Source organism: Balearica regulorum, chromosome 1 (genome assembly GCF_011004875.1).
Source record: "Balearica regulorum gibbericeps isolate bBalReg1 chromosome 1, bBalReg1.pri, whole genome shotgun sequence".
NCBI lineage: Eukaryota > Metazoa > Chordata > Aves > Gruiformes > Gruidae > Balearica > Balearica regulorum.
The window spans coordinates 154,898,510-154,919,431 of record NC_046184.1 but is presented as its reverse complement, the minus strand read 5'-3'; the positions used below and the strand labels follow the sequence as shown (position 1 = coordinate 154,919,431).

The following is a 20,922-nucleotide window of genomic DNA, read 5'->3' as shown; positions in this document are numbered from 1 at the left end:
ATCATCCAAGCATTCAACCTGCAGAAGACTGAACGAGGGTGTAAAGTCTGCTCCCTATAGTGCGCGTCACCAGGATAAAAACTAACCTGGAAGCACATTTCCTAACTGAGCACCTCAATCACAAAACTAGAGACGAAGTTCTCCTTTCCTGTAGTCCTCACAGGTCCTTCACTCCTGCTGGATACTGATTCAGCTTCCAGGCACAGGGACAAGTGTGCTCTGCTCCTACACACACCTCCTCCTGGTATTTAATCTGGCTACTGGGACACTAGATGTTCAGGCATTTGGTACTGGGCCCCTAAAACTTCATGTGAAGCTAGCTGTGATCAGATCCATGACTGGCAGCTTGGGCTTCTCTGGAAAGGTTGAGTGAATTTCAAAAGCCAGCTGCTTACATGCGGATCACAGTTGAGGTTTAAATGAGGGACAGCTGCTTATGTCCCTCAGAACCATCCCTGTGTCAGTGCAGGTGCCATCAGCAGGTGAGCAGGGACCATTCAAGACCAAGTGAGAGGTAATCTAATATGTAGGTGTTTATACTGGTTAGTTAATCCCAGAAAATAGATGGATATGCACTTCAGCTAAAAGTTAAGCAGGGTTCTCACCTGTGAACAAAATATCTTAACAGCCAGTCTCACCACTCAATAAGGTGGCAAAAGACTTCTCTGTCACCAGGACTTGTGGCTTTGCTGCCTTTATGGTTTTTTTGTGAGATTTCTGCCTACAGCGCCAGCAAACACAGCACTAAAGCAGCAGGGCGTGAGCAAGCTGCTTACAGTATTGGGACAGAAATAGATGCATCCAAGCTGCCATTTATTTTGTAACTATGAACCTCGTAAGAAGTGTTGGTTTTGCCTCCATCTCACAGGGTGATAATTATGACATTCCCAGCGTTTCCCTTTTGTTGGGCATTATGTGCCAGCAGGGAATCAAGTGGGTCTTTGTTGTGCTGTACTACATCTAGACTACTCCAATCTACACAGCCTCCCCGGCCCCTTCCTTCGGGCAGTTTACCGAAGGAGAGGGACGGACAATGAAGTTCGAAAAACAAATGGAAAAAAGCAGCAGCCCTTTGCGGCGTGCCCCGCGGGGTCGGGTGAACCCCAAGCACGGCGGGTGCGTGCTGGAGAGGGGGGCAGAGGAATACGAGAGGGGCTCGGCGCTGTGCCCGGGGGGGAGGCTGGGGGCAAGGGGCCGAGGTGCCTCCCCTGGACGGCCTCGCCGCCCTCGGGGCGCCCCGGCAGGTACCGGGGCGGGGCGGTGCAGGGGGAGCCGCCCCCCGGCCGCTCCGGCGTGGCCGGCAGCTGGGCATCGCATCGCGGGGAGGCGTCTGCGAGAGGCAGGCAGGGAGGAGTGCTGGGGGAGGCAGGCAGAGGCGGCACGGCTCGGCTCGGCACGGCTCGGCTCGGCACGGCTCGGCGGGGCTGGGCGCACCGTGCCGCAAAGACAGACCCCCCCGAGAGAAAGTGGAAGTGTGCCGCGGCTCCGAGCCACGCCGCCGCCTCGCCCCGCCGTGCGGCCGGCTGCCCGGCACCGGCGGAGAGGCGGCTCCCCCCGCCGCAGGCTGCTGCCGAGGCCGCGTCCCCCTCGAGGTGAGTGCCGCCCTCGGGGAGGGGTGCGGCGGGGTGCCCGGCAGGCGCGAACCGGAGGGGCTGCCCCGCGGGTCTCCCGGCGTGGAGAGAGGAGGAGGCACGTTCTGCCGGTTTGGTGGTCTCTGCCCGCGTGTGAGGGGTGTGTGTGTCTTTTTTTTTATTATTTTATTTTATTTTTTTTTTTTTCCCTCCTCCCTCTCCTTGCCTGTGTTTTTGTCTGTGTGTCCGTGTCCTGCCCGCAGCCTGGCGCCGGCCCTGGTGAGGGCTGCCCTGGGGGAGGCAGGAGCTGCCCGTGCTGCGGGTGGGGAGCGAAGGAGGGAGGGAGAACCAGCGGGTCACTGAGGTGCTCGGTTCGGTCCGCTCTTATTGTGTGCAGCGGTGAGAAAACTAACCTAGGCTCTAACAGATTTGTGCTTTTCCTTCAATTAGCCCCTTTATGAGAATGCTCTTGCGCTTCCTGAGCCCCCCGTTTGGGCGGAGAGGCTGATGCAAGGCTGCCATCCCACCGGTGTAAATCAGTGCTGACAGGCAACTGGATGGGAATGTTCTGATAAACATTTTCTTTTATTGGTAGTGTCAGTTGGTTAAATCCCAATGTTTTGTAGAAGCGTGCCTACCAAGCGGATGAAAGAAGGGTTTCTGAGCAATGCTGTGTGCCAGGCTCGTTTCCACCAGCCCGCCTCAGGTGGCTTCTGAGCCCATGTCCCCTGTTGCCGGGCTGGAGGGCTCCCTGGGCCCGGGTTTTGCCATGGACACTTGGGAGCGTGTGGGTATGTGCGAGGCTGGATACCAAAAATCCTGGCTTGCAAGGGCAAGGACTGCTGGTCTTGGGAACGTGCTGGCCCCAGAGGCTTGCTCTGGAGAAAAAAGATTTTTACTTCCTCTGGGAAGATACTGAGTCAGAATCATCCCGTTTGTTTGAGGAAGAGGAGGGCGATGTAATTTAGGTGTTTGCACAGCGAGCTTATGAACTTTCTGTGGGAAACTTTTAAACTTGACATTGTTGTTCCAACTGGAAAAGTGAGAATGTCAGCCCTGCAAAACAGAGGTGTCAGCCCTGGAGCAGCTCAGGGGTCTGAGTGTGATGGCAGACCGGGGGCTCCTGCCGTGGGTTGTTTCTGGGCAGAATCTCAGGCAGATCATGGTTTCTTGTCTCCTGGTCCCACATCTTTATAAGAGAGTATTCTCCTGTTGAGCACTGTATTCTCCATGTACTCTGCTGCGTGGTTAGACTTGCTATTAGCAGTAGTCTACGGGGAGTGCTGAAGTAGTAGCTTTTTCGGTGGTGTTTTACTTTGGGAAAGATTTTGCAGGTGTAGAACCATTCCCTTTTGCTGGACAGAACAAGTTTAGACTTTATTGCCAGTGCCTGAGATGTGACCTTAGGGTTAAAAAAAAAACCAAACCAAACGAGAAAAAGCATGTTATGAATGTATATGTGTGTGTGTACAGTAGGTTCAGAGTGATGGGACAAGTTCTCTTGCCTGGACTATTGCATGGAGCAGCAGGGATGCCATTAAAAGTACCAGTAAAGACTGGGATTAGGGTGATTGGTAGAGCAGAGCTCTGAACCGTTGCAGTGATTTTGTGTTGTAGTAGCGTTCAGAAATCCCAGCTGTAAATCACATTATACAAAGAGAAAGCCAGTCCTTGGCCTCAAGGGATGACACAGGTACAGCAAGCAATTTGTAAGAGGAAGGAACAGAGGAGAAGCCATTTGTCTAAAATTACATAGGTTAGGCCAGAACTGAAAGTTTCCAGACTGAAGCTGGCTTTATACATTCTGTCTCTGTTATAATACTTTTTCATTGTGAACTGAATCTTTCCTGATTATAGAATAACTTTGCAAGTACTAGCGATAAAGTTTGACATATGGTATGCAGAACATGTATTTAATGTGGAAAGTGGATAAATGTTGAAAATCTTCGAACTGGAAGATCAAAATACTTCCAACTGCAAGTGTACAAAATTATTTGAATAAAACTGCCTAGAGTATAGTATATTCTTTAATCATACAGTAGGAATTAAATGGAGCTTGAGTTGCTTGGAATTTGTAGTACTGGTTAAGGCAACTGACCATCATGAAACAGTGTTTTATTACGCTGCTTTGAAATAGCTCATGTTTTATACTAGCATGGTGTTACTTTAAGCAGTATTATTTCAAACCAGCATAATGAGATGAAAAGCATTTGGCATGCACTCTTGTAAAACAACATTTTAGTGCTAAATTCAGATCCTTGCTTGAAGGTATCTATAAAATACCATGCTTATGTAGGGTGTCATACAAAGAAAAATAAACATTTAGGTTAAAACTATCTTAAAATATTTTTGTCATAAAATGACAGAACGGCAGTTTCAACCACATTTTTCCTCTTTTGGAGAGGAATGGTTTCTTAGCTTAGACATGGAAACTCTGACAAAGTGATGATGAGGTAAGTGGCCATAATAAATGGGACACTTTCATGAGATGAATTACAGGTTTGAACATGAGCCTCTTCTGTCTTACCTGATTGTCCTAACCGCAAAGTTATTTCGGAGTGATTTCTGTGTGTTTGTTTCACAGAAAAAGGTGCTTAAATATGCAGTTTGTATATAGGTGTACACAGATGCACACAGTGGTTTTTTGTTCAGTTGTGAGATACAACAGAAAATATTCTCCCAATCTGAATAATGCTTTTATCCAGATTTCCATGAGCATGATTTTTTTTTTATTATTGGTCCAGTTCTATAAAAAGTGGCAAACTAGAAAATTTTTCATTTGCCTTAACAAAACACAACAAAACAAAACAAAAAACCCAAACAGTGAGTATGGTGCAAAGCCCCTTTGTACAGTCAGTACTATCTCAAGCTGAGCCTGCATGTTGGCTTGTTACTGTCTTTCTGTTTGTAGCCTAGCAAACCTCACTTGCACATTCTCTGTGGTTTTTCCACTTCATCTTTCTGCTTTTAACTGTTGTTAAGATAATTGTAGCTAATGAACATAGGAAAATGTTAAAATCCTGCACAGAATTAGCAATAATTGGGGATGCAGTTGATGATGTCTGGGAATATCATGTTGTCGCACGTTGTCAACAACAACAGCTGCTGGAGATACTTGCCATTTTGTGGGCCAGACCTGCTGGTTTAAGACTCTGCCAAGCTCATGTGAAATACAGTTTGTTGCACCTTTCTGAAAAAAAGATGACAAATATTATTTTGGCTCGATAAGATGAAAGAACCTTCCTGGCAAGCAGCTAACTCTAACCTTTGCACTTAGATTTGTTAATTTTCCCTAAGGTGTGTGTTTCATGTGATGCCAAGCCTAGCTGTTAATTCATTTAACTTCTGAGACATGTCACTGCAGTCAAATAAACATCAGTGTGTGTGTGTGTGTGTATATGTGTGTGTGTGTGTATATATATGTATGACTATTCACACAGCCTTTTTGTGGAGTAATTGTTAATACACCATGTTCTGATTCGTGCCTGTAAGTGTGTATATTCCTGGCCTGTCTTATTACGCATGCAGAAGAGGAGGGTTGGATTATGGATTTTGGGTTTTGTTCCTTCTTTCTAAATGTTTCACTTTAAAATACTACTCTCCCTACTTCCTGGAACCATTAATGCAAACATTACACCTGTTTTGTCAGGGAAAGATTTTTCTCTTCCCTAAAATATTTGGGATCATGAAAGTAAGCTGTGGAACCTGAAGCATAGGACCACGCTTTAAATCTTGATTGTGGTGATGCTAGATCTCGGTTACTGGGTAATGTAGCTGACATTTGTGGTCATCATGGTTTTCCCGAAAAGTACATCCTGGATTTGCAATACCATTCAGAGAAAGGCTTTTGTTTCAGCAAAACTTGCTCTTTCTGACAAAGCACCCAACGTGTTTTTAGTCAGACCACCTCTGGCTATCTCCAGTATGAAAGAATATTTGAATACAGAGGATTGGGTGTATCCACGAGAAAAGACCTGAGATTATTGTAAGTTGCAGTAGGAGAAAAATAATATTAAAAAACAGTTTGCTATGTTGTGCTGTAGGAAGAGTATGACTGAGGGTTTTTTTTTTCTAATAGATGTAGCAAATATCTATATTTTTGCTGGGCTAATTGCTGTGGTATTAAACAAAAAGGGACATTAAAAGGTAGACTAAAAGTAGATTAAACAATCCCAACAACGGGGCCTCTCAGGAAAATGGCTTCAGGGTGGTTGAAATAACTGATTTTTGGATCATACATAGAGAAGTAGCTGGTTATTTCCAGATGTGCTAAAAATGGCTTGTTCCTCTCTGGAATGAATGTGTGTCTAGGGTAGGGTATCAAATCATAACTTCAGTGGCCTCAAAAAGATGGAAGAGCACATGTATCCCCAGCAGTGCGAGAGGCTGACGCCTGTGTTGTCTCAGAGATATGGGCAATGTCGTAACCAAGCTAATTTTTCTGGTGCCTTTAGGCATCAGCCACTCTTATCTGAGCTGGTGGGAGAAAGAGTAAGTTCTGGAGAGAAAATACAAATTCTTCCAAAATACAACGTTCCTTTTAGCAGCTGAAAGGTATTTGAAGTTACTGTGCAAATCACTTAAAGCTTTCCCCCCCCCCCCCCCCCCCCCCCCCCAGGGAAAATGGCTAAGATGGCACAGCTGGGTTTGTCACGTGAATATGTCTGGCAACGAGGGGCTGCTGTTCAAAGTTTTGTCTAAAGGTAACTGGGCAATGTGATTTCAGTTCATAGTGAGATACTGAAAGCTAGCTCTGTCCCAGAGGCGTGCGTGCTAGGATTTCTTGTAGGCGTCTGAGGTATGTTGCAGCTGTGGCACGAGCATATACCCACCTCATCCGATAGTAAAATCCAGGTGTCTGAGAGATACTGCTTGTGGTTCAGAAGACATAATTAGTTTTTATGATGGTCGATGTCAAAGTGGAAGCAAAGTGTTCCATACAAATAGAAATTCTTTGGTCACATGAAGCAATATTCAGCGGACTTGAAATAAACTGGTGAAAAGCTTTTTTTCAAACAAGTTTTTTCCTTTTGATGCGCAAAGATTTGTGCATCTGCTTTTCTGAGATCACGGATGGTTTTGTTTTGAGATTAGAATAAGAGACAAAATGTTTGGAAAGAGTGTCTGCAGGATTCATGGAATGTCGATATAGTTGTGTGTTGGTTGTTGGGTTTTCTTGAAGCAGTTAAGTGTGCCTCAGATAAGTGGGCTATAAAGGAATTGTAACTGTTGCTGTTTGTATTGCAGTAGGTTACTGTGGATCAATTCTCAATTGAGATGCCTTTGTGTCAGGTGCTGTTTTATTAGGTGTAATAAAACAAAAGCATCTGTCCACCTGCATTTATCTTACAGTCTGAGAAATACCATGTAGGAGGAGGAAGGACCAGACAGTGCTGATAGTTTTGTATTTTTATGGTATCAGCACCTAAATCCCATCACGGAAGCTGAATCTGAGCAAGTGCCCAGGCTCCCTGCGTAATCGAAAGAGAGAGAGATGAATGACTGTCTGGTGGTAGGTATCTGAACGTATGGCCATACGTGCTACTACACCTGTCTGCTTTGGGGTCCAAGTGGATGGGTATAGGAGTCCTTGCCTGCACCTGTGCAAGTCAAACGCGGGCTCCTTCCTGAAGAGAGTACTGCGGGTGCTTAATATTTCCCTGGCAGTGTCCCAGTTGTCAGCTAGAAAGGGAAAGTTTGGGCAGTTTGTCAGATCTAGCTTGTAGATAAATGTGCAATGTGTCCTAATTAGGAGTTTTATTTAAGGAACATTAGTGATTTAACACCCCGATCTAATTACTTGTAAGCTTCTTGCTAATTTTGTAATTAGCGCTGGAGCAAGACTTTTTATGGAAAATGCACTCGTAAGGAAATCAGAACCACTAATTCCAGTGCTTATAGAGAGCTTTATTTCTGTGGCAATGTTCTGTAGGAAATGTCTATAAGGAAATATTACTATTTGTTCTATTTTTACATGATGGCAAAGATAGGTATGTGCCAAGTGTTTACAAACCCCTATTATAGTCAGTTATCACAACCCAAATGGCTCTGGCTTTAGAACATGCACATGTGGGATGAGATTCCACTCAGATATTACCTAGCGGAGAAGGCATGCTTGAATCACTTTATACCACAGTTATCTTTGGCCTTCAGAGGGTGAGGAGGAGAACTTGGGTGTAGACAGGGTGTACTGGCTGTGTGCCTTGGCAGTTTATAGCAGCCAAGGCAGCTTTGCATAAGCATAAATGGTAAGGTGCAACTTGGAGCAGCCCTAAGCCTGCTCTGAAATGTGGCGTGGCCTTGCCAGGATAAAGCTGTTCCTGTAGCTTGCTTCCAGGTAATCTGTGTAGTATGTTTCAATGGGACAGAGGACCAGGTAGAGAATATCCTGGCCCATCAAGCACGTGGTCACAGAAGTTTTATTCTCAGAGAACGTCTCTCAAGTGTTCTCTTAATTTTGATAAGCAGGCTTGCTCTTTCCAGAGATTGATAAATTTGACTAACCCTGAGTTCTGGAAGAGAGTTCATGCTTTGCAGAATTAAAAATTAATAACTTGCTCTCTTTAAACAGTAAGTTTTTAATGTTTTTGAAGACTGGGAGCTTTGTAGCCAGTTCGGAATAATAGAATATGAATAAGGTCTGTAGAGAGAGACCTGTTTATTATTTTAATAGATGTAGCTGGAAAAGAAACAAGCAAGCTCTCAGCTCAGAATACTTTATTCCCTTATTGGACTGATGAAGCAATTAAGCCTAAAAGCTTGTCTCTTGTTTTTATTGCACAACAGTTGTAGTAGGCTTTTAAGCTAATCTTTTGCTTGTTTGTCTTTGTAAAAGAAAATGGTTCACTTTTAGGCAGAGCCACTGTAGGCTTGGGGTGCGCTGGGCGCGGATATGTGTGTTTAGTGCAAAAACAGTCGGAGTCGCTTCAGCATGCGAGATCCTGGCCTGGGCTCACAATTCCTCAGTCCTGTCACATCTCTTCCTTTCCCAGCAGGACATGCTCGTCTACATCCCAGTGTGCCAACACGACTGTATAAAGGAAAGGATACAAAAACACTGCAAGCTACTCTGCTCTGCTTCCACTTCCTACCGCAGATACTGTTTTTGGTGTCAAGTGGCCCAGTACTTCCTTGACCCCTTTCACTGTTTCTCACTGAATGTGTTTTAGCGTCAAACCGTTTGGCTCTCGCTTTAGTCCCAGGTTCAAGTCTCCTGATTGTTCACACTGCATATATGCTAATTAATTCAGTATCCCTACCAGAGATAGAGAAGTAGTTCCTTCTGAAGAGGGGCGGCGGGGGGAAAAAGGGCATTGTTGGCTGGCTAATTTGCTTCAAGGTCTGCTCTGGACAAACAGTGTGGGTACGGACCCTGCCAAGTTTGGCTTCCTCTGCCTGGGACATTTCTCTAGCGTTCTCCCAGGAGGTCTTCTGCCCTTAATTGCCCCTTCATGCCTGTGGCAGAAAAAGCTTGGAAGCACTCCTGAGCCTCAGGTCTAGCTGGGTTTTAATGCGAGTACTGCCAGTGGAGAGACCCTAGCCCTGATGGTGGCTGTAGCTTACTACGCAGAGGGGTAAGTGGATGGTGACAGGATCAGTAGTTTTACTCCAGTTCTGTATCAAGTGAGATTTTGGTATTTAATCATCTCTTCTATGTCTACAGACATTTTTTTTCCTCCTCCTGTGAAAGAAAACGTGGGCACAAACAGCACACAGGAGCTGCAGGGTACTCTAATAGACACCCAGTGTCTTGAGACCAAAACTGTTCATCGGGGTGGGGCGTCCTATCCCAGTGAGTAAAGACTGAGGAAACCAAGCTGGTTCATGGTAACTTGCACTCTCAGAGGCTTTGTAGCTTCACAGTCTGAGCAGTTTTTATTTGTATATTTGGCTATTGGTGTAAATACTATCCAGGCTTTCCGAATTTATGCTTATGTTAATACTTCTTTATTGCATCTATTTCCTTCCAGAATGCTGAGGGACTTTTTTGTTTCCTCCAGAAAAGTGAAATTTTATTCCTTGGTACGGGACTGGTAGGATTTGCATTGGTGGTTGTTTTCCCCCTCCCTCCCCTCCCTGTCATATTCCCTCAACTTTTAGTTGAACAGAGGATGTTTGAGGATGATGTTACATTTCTCTTACAAAGCTTTAATAAAAGGTGCTGGATTGGGGTAGCTGTGCAGTTGTTGCAGAAAGAGGAATCCTGGGCACGCAGAGGGAGAGCCCACAGCAACTGCGCAGCGTCGCGCTGGCTGTGGCAGCTGCTGCTGAGGCAGTCCGTGGGCTGCGGTCACGCCTGCGTTTCTCTGCCCGATGGAAGTCATCGTGTTCCAGTAGACCTGAATACCTGGTCAATAATGAATCTAGTCATCAACAGTGCAAAAAGACAGAGTGAGGTGGTTTTACTATGTTCTTTATATAGTTTTTCCAAGAATGGAGAATACCACTTTCAAGCTTTCTCCTCATTATTAGTTTTAAATATAGCTACTGTAAGTTGTGTCTGCTAGAAAGAGCAGTCAAATGTCCTTGTTGTTTGATGAGGACGTTGAAATGCGGTACCATTTCCAAGCCTTCGGGCTTTGGTGGCCTAGGTCCCGTGCAGACATGCAATAAATGACAGTCTCTGGTCCCACAAAACTTTCTGCCTATCAGATGAGAGAAAAACAAGGGGAAATTAGGTAGTGTCCACAGGGAAAAATGAGATAGCAAATATAGTTTAAGTCAGAGGAGTTTCATTAGCCAAGAACACATTCCATTTCTGGTTTCCTGCTGTATATAGTAAGCCATCATTAGACTAGCTAGATCTTAATATTTTAAAGACGATAATTTAAATAAAATACATAGGATTTTTAAACAGTTCAGTGCCAGTGCATAAGATGGAATTTCTCAGCCATCCAAGAGCAAGGGCCACAGAACATACTGTGCCCTGGGAGCAGAGGAGGGAAGGGTAATGTTGGCCTACTTTTAAGGGACAAAGCCAATTATTCTGTTCAGGTTGTCTGCAGATCTGTCAAGTCATGCAACTGAGCACGGGCATGGCCGTACCTTTTCATGAAATATAGTGACCCGTGTGGCAGGTAAATTTTGTCTCCTTGATTTGTAATGCATGATGAAGGTGATGGGCTGCAGCGGCATGCTGTAGCTGTTTGCACCAGTTTGTCTGGTCTAGAAATCAAAGAAACATGCACACAGGTGAAGACAAGCACCATGGGCCCTTATGTCACCTACCCTTGGCTCTTGATTCAATGCAGCATCCTCTTCTGCACTGAGGATGAGGATATTTGAGAGGCCAGTGTGAGATGGCGAGGCTCTGCGGCCTTGGTAGGCTGCCTGTGCGCATTCCAAAAGGGTTATTTGTGCTGATAAACAGGCTGGCATTTTGGAATGGCCAAGGGTGGGCACGAGTGTCTTCCTATATCCATGCTTAAATGTTAGCTGATCTCCTCATGAAGGAAGGACAGCAATGTTGTGGCTGCTGTTGCAGCATATTTTCTGAACTCACAGTTACGGAGTTAGGGAGGATGACATCTCCTTTTTTTTTTTTTTTTTTTTTTTTTTTTGGTCCTGCTCATGGGCTGGGTGCGTATACGTGAATTCCTTCTCAGTTCAAACACAGGTGGTTCTCATACAGAGCCCACTGCTTGGGAGAGGCAAGTCTAGTTGTCTAGTTCACAAAAGGTGCGGTTTTAGATATAAAACATGAGGTTGGAGCCAAAGGTCCATGTTGATGGGGATAGAAAATATTCGTGTAGTTGTGTTGCTTTCTACATCTTCCTTGTATTGTTTCAACATTTTCAGCTTTGGTCATTGTTTTACCAATGTAGGACATTGACAATTCATGCAAACCACTTGTTAGAGTAAGTAAATGATGACTCTTATTTGGTCTTATTTTATCTGATGTCTACTTTCACAAAAACAACCAGAGAGAAAAGAGCTCAGGGAATTTTAACAGGGAGAGGATCAAGCGTGGTACAGAATGCCCTTTTGCTTGGGTGTTTAAGCACTGGACGTGGGTGGGAGCCCTGCTAACCCAGGACCCAGGGAGACTGCACAACTTGCAATACTTTATGTATAAGTACAGTAATTTAATAGACTTCAAGTTGCTCTCAGAGCCCTTCATTTATTCTTGCTGGTTTAAAAAAAGCTATGGATTTGCCGATCATTTCGTATTGGCACTTGTTAAATTTCAGCCAAGGTCTGACAGCTGAAAACTACAAGTGCCATTTCAAACTCCCAGTTGGTGCTGCCACTGGCTACTGATGACCTTTCCTCCTCTCTTCCACAGACATAATGGTTCAGGAATGAAATAATAAGATACGTTAAAGGAAAACAGAAAGAAAACCAATCCCAGCCTGCACCACCCATCCTTCATTTTGCGACTCCACTGACTGTGTGAAAATGCAGGCAGTGACTGATTGTGGTTCTCCTGTTTCAAACCACATTTAAATTTCTTTTCAAGATGGCTCTTTCAAAGTACTATCATGACTACTGAAAACAAAGACATGAATGAAGATTATCAATACCTCAAAAATATATAATTGTTACTGAGATAAATGGTTAAACTTACTCCATGTGAAAAGTTCTTTCTAGAATAATTTTTACTGTTATCCCAGTAATTAGACTGGGATGAAAGATTTCCTTAGATGAGTATGTTGTGACTTGTCTTTCTCCTCCCCTCGCAGCCCCTTAAACGGTGTGGTTTTTTCCTGCAGGGACTTGGTGACAAATCATCTAAAGTCAATTTGTTGCAGTGTCCTAAACAGTGCTGAGCAGAGTATAGCTGTTCTCATTAGCTGTCTTATTGCCTAAGTGTCAGCACAAAACTCTTGAGAACCTATTTGTAACATGAGTATGTCTTGATTTGTTTAATACACATTTTTATCCAATCGTGGAGATGGCATTTAACCGTGCTCTAGCTTTCGAATCCTTTGTGAATTAGTCTTAAGTGACCAAAATCAATTCAAAATGTCTAAAGACTTAGTGTGATTGATGGACATGGTTCTGTTTACAGAATGGCTAGATTTTAAAAGAGTTCAAGGTTTGCTTAAACAGCAGGCTACAGGGTTATTTACATTTAAGGAAAGAATTTCTGGTAGCTGTTCTGTATCAGCACATGCCTTCTTGTAAAGTGTACCTCTTCTTTTTTTTTTTTTTTTTTTCCATTTATGGAGTTAATACTACTGTCGTAGCGGTGCAGAGCGGCTTACATGATGTAAAATTAATACTGTAGCATTCGCTGATGCTGCTTTGGTAGCTGATTTCTTCTGTATTTTATTTCAAAAGGGTTCTCATGCTGACAACTGATACTTAGATCTTACCTGTTTGGACTGGTCATGTTGGAGGATGCTGGAAACAGCTTTGATTTTATTTTTTATTTCTTGGGGTGTAAACATGGGTGCCAAAATTTGCCAGACATTTCTCATGATTCTTTAAGAATCAGGAATGCAGCACATTAATTTCCTAGGTATTCTTGGGCAAAAAGGAATGTAATCCAAGGAATGAGAATTCCTTAAAGGACTGACAGTCTTTGTTTGAAATACTGCTTTTTTTTGTCTGTTTATTGTTCCTACAAAGGGGGATTAGATTCTGTTGCTGTTAGTTTTAAGGAGTTAACAAAATCAATTTAAGGTGTGAAAAATTGGATTAATATCCCAAGGTTATCTAAGGAATTGTTTGAGCATGTAATAGTCAAAGATTGTTTTAAATATTTTATCAAGGTAGCACTGGTGGTTTTGCTGTGAATTGTGTATGTCCTGGGAAGGTGAGAGGACTGTGTATCGATACTTGCACTGAGCCACACCTCATTAGTGCACCGATGCGGCATCAGAGTAAAAGATGTGTTCAGGCTATGTTCTACTTTAAAATAAAGGTATTTATAATATCAATATGACTAATGTACTCTGGGATGCAGTTTGCCATCTTTTCTCAATTATACATTATGGCGTGGGAAGAGAGCAGGTGAAGAATATGTGTATGTAGCTTGCTTGTTTGTTTGTTTGTTTTGTTTAAATCACAAGTAAAGCAACAGCACTTTGAGCCTTTGTACTCCAGAAAATGAGAGCATAAGCAGTCTATACCTGCGACATGACAAATGGGGCCACCGTTTCAATCTTCCATAGCATGCTAATAACAGCTCAGTCAATGCTGGAGCACTCGTACACCATCACAAAAGTTCAAGTATTTATTGGTGCTGGATATGGCTTCCCCCATCGCAGCCTCTTCCTAATTTCTAACTGTGACAATATGAGTATGTGTTTATCATCCTTAATTTTAAAGGGGCAGGTGGTTCTTAAGCCTCAGCAGCAGTACCTTCCGCAGTTGAACCTTGTGGTCTGTGCTTTTCTGGCAAATTCAAAACCTGTAGGAAGAGGTACTTGTTAATGCAGTTTAGAAAGCAAAGTGACCACCTTCCATAAATGTTATCAGTTTGTATCCAGAGCTGCAGCATTCAGTTAGACATGCTACTTTTTTTTTTTTTTTTAAAAAAAGAAAAATCCTGTACATGCACTTTAGCAATTTGTCGTCGCTTTTCAAGCTTATTAACTCATTAAGTAGCATTTAATGAGGATAACCACAAAGTAATTAATTTATACAGTATGTTTATTGCTTCCCTAATGAATTTATGTATTACATTTAGAGTTCCTCAATGAACATGTTAATCTATTTTTATACTTTGTATACATTTTGTTCTCTAAATAAATGAAAATATTTCTTCAAGTTCTTTATTCCAGTATACGGATTGTAAGAATACCACCTGTTTTAAGCATGGCGTAGAGTTAAGTATTCTTGGGGTGGAGCCTACCAACATCAAAGCTTGTGAAGCTCTTTGTCCTTTTTGAAGTGTTTGGGCGTGCGTTGCACCAGGGGAAAGCTGTCCACAGGTCCACTGGGAATTTAGTTTGTTGTTTTCCCTATTAAATGGTAGCTGTTTGGAACTAAGTTCTTGCTTTGGGAGATTGAGGAATGGAGTATTCCAATATGGTATATGGAAAAACTCTGTCTGTAAGTAAATAGTTGTATTGGGTGTGGGTATCTAGGTGTTAGTAGTGGTGGCTTTAAGAAAGACCAATACACCACACAGCAGAGTGAGGAAAAAAGGGTGAGAAACAACTCAGCAAACACTCAGGTCAGAGAAGAAGGAAGGGGAGGAGGTGAGCAGCACCAGAGCAGAGATTTCCCTGCAGCCTGTGGGAGAGACGATGGTGGAGAAGGTATTTCCCTGCGGCCTGTGGAGAACCATGCTAGAGGAGATACCCACACTGCAGCCGTGGAGGACCCCACGTTGGAAAAGGGGGATACAGCCTGAAGGACCTGCAGCCAGTGGAGGGGCCATGCAGGAGCAGGTTTTTCCTGAAGGACTTCAACCTGTGAGAAGGACCCATACTGGAGCAGGAGAAGACCATGAGGAGGAAGGAGCAACACAGAGGAGCTGCTCTGGACTGACCACAACCCCTCGTTCCCCATCTCCCTGCAGGGCTGGGGGAAGGAGGCAGAAGAGTTGTATAAAGGAGGAGTGAAATTGAGCCTGGGAAGAGGAGGGAGGGGGAAGGTGGTTTAGTTTTGTCTTTGTTTCTCACCATTCTACTCTAATTGACAAAGAATTAAATTAATTCTCCCTAAATCAAGCCTGTTTTGCCCATGTTGGTATTTGGTAAGTGATCTCCCTGTCCTTATTGGGATCGACGACCTTTTCCATCTTCTATTTCTCCACCTGCCCTGTTGAGGACAGAGAGTGAGAGAGCAGCTGGCTGTATTGTATTCAGCAGTAATCTATGCAATAATTTGCATATGGACTACCACATCATAAATACGAAATCCTGTAATCTAGACTGAACTGTCAGATTAGGAATCTGTATTAAATTTTATGGTTCATGATCTACAATATTTGAGAAAATACCCAACTGAAGTGAATACAGGTTTTCCTTTTTTCACATTTTCAACAGACTTAATGTTAAAAGCACTGAACCCATGCATGTATGCAAACATTCAACTCTTGGACTTACCTTCTAAAGTATTAATTGTGCTAATTTGTGATTATAAGTGACATGCTTAATTCAAAAAGGAATAAAATTATTTTAAGAATATGGGATACAGTAAAACTGAATTCATTGGGTATATAAATATGTGACAAAAATAACTATTTTAGTGCTGAAGAAGAAAAATATATCAATTGGCAACATAAACTGATTAATGGCTGTATTTGCAATTGAGGTAATCCCGAATCTTCCCTCCAAATTGCAGGCTCTGTAGGCAACGTAGTAGCTGTAGTCTGGCACCAAAGATAGTACAACTGAAATACTCTTGCATCTCCATGGGCATATGTGTTTAATGCATCTTTTTCCCTTGAAAGAATGCATTACTACATATACAAATTGCGTGGGAAATTGATGTGCAGCATTAAAACATTGTTTTGTAAAAAGGATACATTTTGCGTGATGTAGTCTGAGTTTTGAGGCGTTATCTGTAATGGTTTCAGAATAAATGGGAACCTCAGCTATGTGGTCAGAGAGAAATTTTCAGCAACACTGTACATATTGCAGCTAAAACTTAATTATTCATCCTTTGAGGGAAATCATACTGATCTTGATTTACTCTATTAAGTTGACTGTGAATATCTGATATTAATTGAGTCCATCTAAAAAGCACATTAACTAGTATAATTTATTCAATATCTCCTTAACAAAGAAAATTGTATTTATTTAATTCAAAAGAAGCAAGGACTTTTCCTTCATTAAATAAGATATCTGCAATATCTTGGTTCTTCTCTGGGCACACAGAAGACTGTAGTTTATCATTTAATACCTTATTTTGTAGCAGTGTGAAAATACTGCCTTTTTAATTGCAACCAGTGTAACACAATAAATGTTGTTAATTTTTGCAAAAGGACTGCATGAATTGTTTCATGACCTACTTTATGATAGAAAGTAGCAAGCAAAATCTATTAAAAATAGGATGAACTGCAGAATAAAATTCTGTGGCAAAACCTCTTCATTTGAGGGGGAAAGTCTATCCCTTTTCATACAGGTATTAATATTCTAGAATGCAGATGTTAACGTTTTAATCACCAAATCGCCCCCTCTTCCTGTCTTTCCTCCACGCAAAACATTCCCCTGTACTGTGTCATGTCTACTAACACTAGCAGAGTTGACAAAAATTGATGTGAACAGTTGCTAACACCACAGACACAACCAACTTTCACAGTGTTACGGCTTTGGTTCCTAATGACAGCTCTCTCTCCATTTTGCCCAGATTTTGTGGCCAATACAGTAAGCTGTACAGGTTTACTTTCATGATTTTCTTTTCATGCCAGTGATGGGATTAAGCCATTCATTCTCAGTTTGGATGCAAGGTAAATAGTGTTAGTATCAGCTCTGCAAATCTGGAGTGAACTACACTGTTCCTGGTGTAATTCGGTTTAGCTCCAGTGTAAATGAATGCTGTTGTACCAATTTATAGAAGCAAAGGCATGATCTCAAAAGTGCATTTACTGTAATACTATATATGTAATAAATAGTAATATTTATTAGTAATAAATATAGATATAATAATACTCTACAATCTGAAATCTTGTTAGGAGTACACTGAATTTGAGCAAATATTTTCTTGCTATAGACTTTCAAACCTTGTATTTGGTTTAAAAGTATAAAGATCCATTTATAAGCACAGAAAGCTGTGTCTTATGTGTGCAGAATTAAGATGGGTTCCTTCTTTCTGCCTCCCAAGTAGCTCACCATATTTTTGTATAATTCACATTTAGAGCATTAAGACCTGTCTTTTTTTGTGTGTGTGATGTATTTTGGGGGGTAAAAGAGAATAGACACCTTAACTTATTAAGATAGATTTGGGGGAGTGGTGGCAAAATACTCTTAGTACTGCAGCAGGAATTGGATTCATAGATAAGATATCTAGTCAGAACCAAAGCTGTCATAACCAGAAGTCCTCAAAGACAGAATTTCAGTCATACTCTTTTTGTGGGTGAGAAATTTTGTCCTCAGAAACTGAGGCAAAGTAAATCCCTTAAAATACCAAGGGTTTGCTGTAAAATATTTGTCTTGTTTATGGGAGAAACATGTGTCAGAAAAACTCCACTGGAAGTGGATCAATTGCACCTCCTTAAAACCAGAAGAACAACCATGTCTATTCTTCATTTGGGCTCTGCTTCATTTCATAAGTCGCCATTTCCCAAAATTTCCATTTGTGTACACTTAAAATAGAAAATAGTGAAGTGCTCATTAAGGATTTGTGAGAATAAATAAATACGCTTTGTAGAAGTGTATGAGAGATTTCCTGTGTCTGGAACAGACCTCTTAACAACCATTCATTGGTCTTCTATATGCATGTATGCTGCAGTCTTTGAATTAATTTATTATTCACAGTTATTAGCAATACACACTTGAAGCCTGATTAAGTACTAGCCAAAAAGACAATCTTACACTTCTGCAGTGATAACTTTATCTGCCTAATGAAGACAAGGTTGAATCTCAGCATGTATTTTAACGGTATTGCTACCTCAGCATTTCAAAGTGTTAGTCATTTAATCATCATATGTTCATTCTTGCCATCCCTAAATTAATATTTTTAAATTTTGAAGGATGCTTCTGTGTGTGTGTGTATATATATATATAAAAATATGTATATGGAACATATGAATGTTAATCGATTTGATTGCATGATTCACCAAAACTTTAAAAAAATAATCCCTTTTTAGCTAGCCATTTTCTGAGGACTTCTTGAGTATTTTTCCCAGGGGCACTTGCTGTCTGTCTTTTGAAAGAAGTGTTGACCTTGGATACCATACTTGAGGGAAGATAGAGCTAAATTGTGTCAAAGTTACTGATGCATCACATGGTAAATCAAAAAGTAAGACACCCACAGCTGTTGCACTGTGTTGTACATGCTCATGTTCATATTGTAATATGCAATATAAAAGGATTAAAGACAGAGCTGTACTGAACTTGTTTGGATTCCTTGTGGAACATTTGTAGAAAAGTATTTTTTCCGTTTTGCATACGCTGCACGAGACTGGAAAAAATGGAAAACGGGAAGAAGAGAATTCTTCAGCTAAATGGTTGTTTTGCGTGGTGCCAAACAATAAATTAGAAACCCTATTGCAATTCTCTTGTTCGGGGGTTTGTTTTTTGTTCTCACTGGTTTATGAAAATGTTGATGTGAGATTCAAAGGAGATGTTGTGTCTGTGGGGCTTCTACATGGAAGCAGAGATAGCATTTGCAAGCTGATGAAATATATTCCCGTGGACAGCCTAAGTGATGCGACCTGTCAAGGTAATGAATGAAGTATTGTACTTAGGCAGGAATATTACAGTGGCTACTGTATGCAGAGATGATGTTTCCTAAATTGAAAAACAGGTTTATTAATGGTGTTCTTATAAAGACAGGACTAATCTAGGATTCTGCTACAGTATTTAATTAACAAGTCAACCATTAATGATCCATGCAGTTCAGCTTGCAAAGTGAATGATGATCAATTTTTTTGCTGTGCTACGTTCACAGCTATGAAAAGGTGGTTGCAAACCTCAGAAAGCTAATTCAGAAACACAGATCAATATTTCATTCTGGTTTTTGCCAATGTTAATTTAGTAGAAAGAAGTGTTCACGTATTCTTAACTTTGTTTATGATTTAAGCTTCCTGCTTATTTATTTCTTCAAAAATATTATTCAATGCCAGAAAGACAGTTTCATCTGATAATCTTGTATCAAGGGGAATTTCTTGGGAGTAAACAGGCCATTCAAAATACGACGTGCTGCCTCTCAAGTCTTGAAATCTGCTATTCATAAGTTACACAGTATGAAGCAGAGGATGGGTCGCTGGTTTTCCTGAGGAGAAGGCCACGTGTAGCGCTGGAAGCTCAGCTGTGTGCTCCCAGTTTGGGTGACTGGAAGCTGTCCCCGCAGACAGACACATGAAGGCAGACAGCAGAAGTACCGGACTGTGACAATCGCAACAGCAGACACGAGTGGTTGGAGCCTGGTGCGTGACCCGTGCGATATTGTCTTGAAACATATGTAGTACCGCGGCAGCCAGCACAGATGGCAGGAGCGCGGAAGGGAAACCCGATGGGAAGTTTGACTGATTTATCCGCAATCTCCTCCTCTCCTTTTGTTGTGTCGTTAGTGGTATACTGAGGAAACGGAACAATAAAGACGTGCTTTGGGAGGATATAACGGTTCAACAGTGAAAAATGTTAATGACGTGTTGAAAAAAAGCTTTTGGGAGTGGAGTGTTCGCATATCAATATATTGCCTTTTTAATGGGGAAGGTTCCCTAATGTTAATGGGCCTGGTCATGATTTAACACGAAAGGTGGTGTCTTTCAGCTCTAAACAGGCAAGAGAGTGGGAAGGGAAATAAGAAAAAAAATGTGCAGTTCTTCTTTATTTAAAGTAAACATTAGTAGGCTTTATGAGCTGTGAGCGTAATGGACAAAAGAAGGATGTATGAAGTGATATAAAATAGATCCCGAGAGATCAATTTAATGCTTAAAGCCTAGGCAAAAAACCCCCACACCCTTTAAACTTGCTTAGATGGCAAAATTTCCAGTCAAGTGACACAAAGAAAAAATATGGAGAAATGTTTGGAGGACTGCGTGAAGCCCTGTTTGTGCTGGAGCTGTTGTACAAGGCTGGTGCCTGGCCAGCTTGAGTCAAAGCAGACTAAAAGCTCTGACATTTGGCCAGAGTTCGTTGTTGGATGTAGCTGAGATTATCCGAAATACTTTATCACTAGGTAGCTGATCCAATGAGCTGCTTTAGAATCCTAAATATTGTAGTAGCCTCTGAAAGATCGTCCTTTCCACTGGACTGGTTACCCATAGTAGTAGCTTCATATGGTAGACACAGTTTCTTCCACAAGGAAGGTAAGAGAGACTTTAAACAGATTTTGGTTAGCTGACACTTTCTTCTTTTCTCCTGCATCTCAGTCTGCACTCTCTTTCCCTGCGAAGCTAACCTTATGTACAAATATGTACGTGTATATGTACCATATGAATGTTAATCAATTTAACTGCGTGATTCGCAGAGACTATCAAAAAAGAATCCCTTTTTAGCTACCAATTTTCTGAGCTTCTCAAGTATTTTTCCTACTTTGTTGGATGCAAGAACAAACGTGTGATGGTGCAGCAGAGGTGAGTTATTGCGTGTCCTGAAGTTACACATCTTTCTTCAGTCTCCTTGTTAATTTGTGATGGCATATGAGTACCAATTATTTAAGGAGATTTTCCATAATAGTGGCTACTTCACTTCAGTACACATTAAATTATTCTGGAGATCAGACACTGTTCTTACTTGGTTCTCTCGTATATTAGTAGGAATTTTCTTTTTTATTTTAAGTGCCG

At 41.9% G+C, this 20,922-nt stretch overlaps 1 protein-coding gene across 2 annotated transcripts in view; it reads left to right on the top strand.

Moving 5' to 3' along the window:
* The first annotated feature begins 1,334 nt into the window (after positions 1-1,334).
* MYO16 (myosin XVI) overlaps positions 1,335-20,922 on the top strand; it is a 406,643-nt gene continuing 387,055 nt past the window's right edge. The window contains exon 1 of one of the 2 annotated variants that reach the window (XM_075740353.1): positions 1,335-1,592. The gene's annotated coding sequence lies outside the window, so the exon portion shown is untranslated. The remainder of the gene's footprint in view (positions 1,593-20,922) is intronic. The other variant, XM_075740347.1, reaches the window with a different exon arrangement.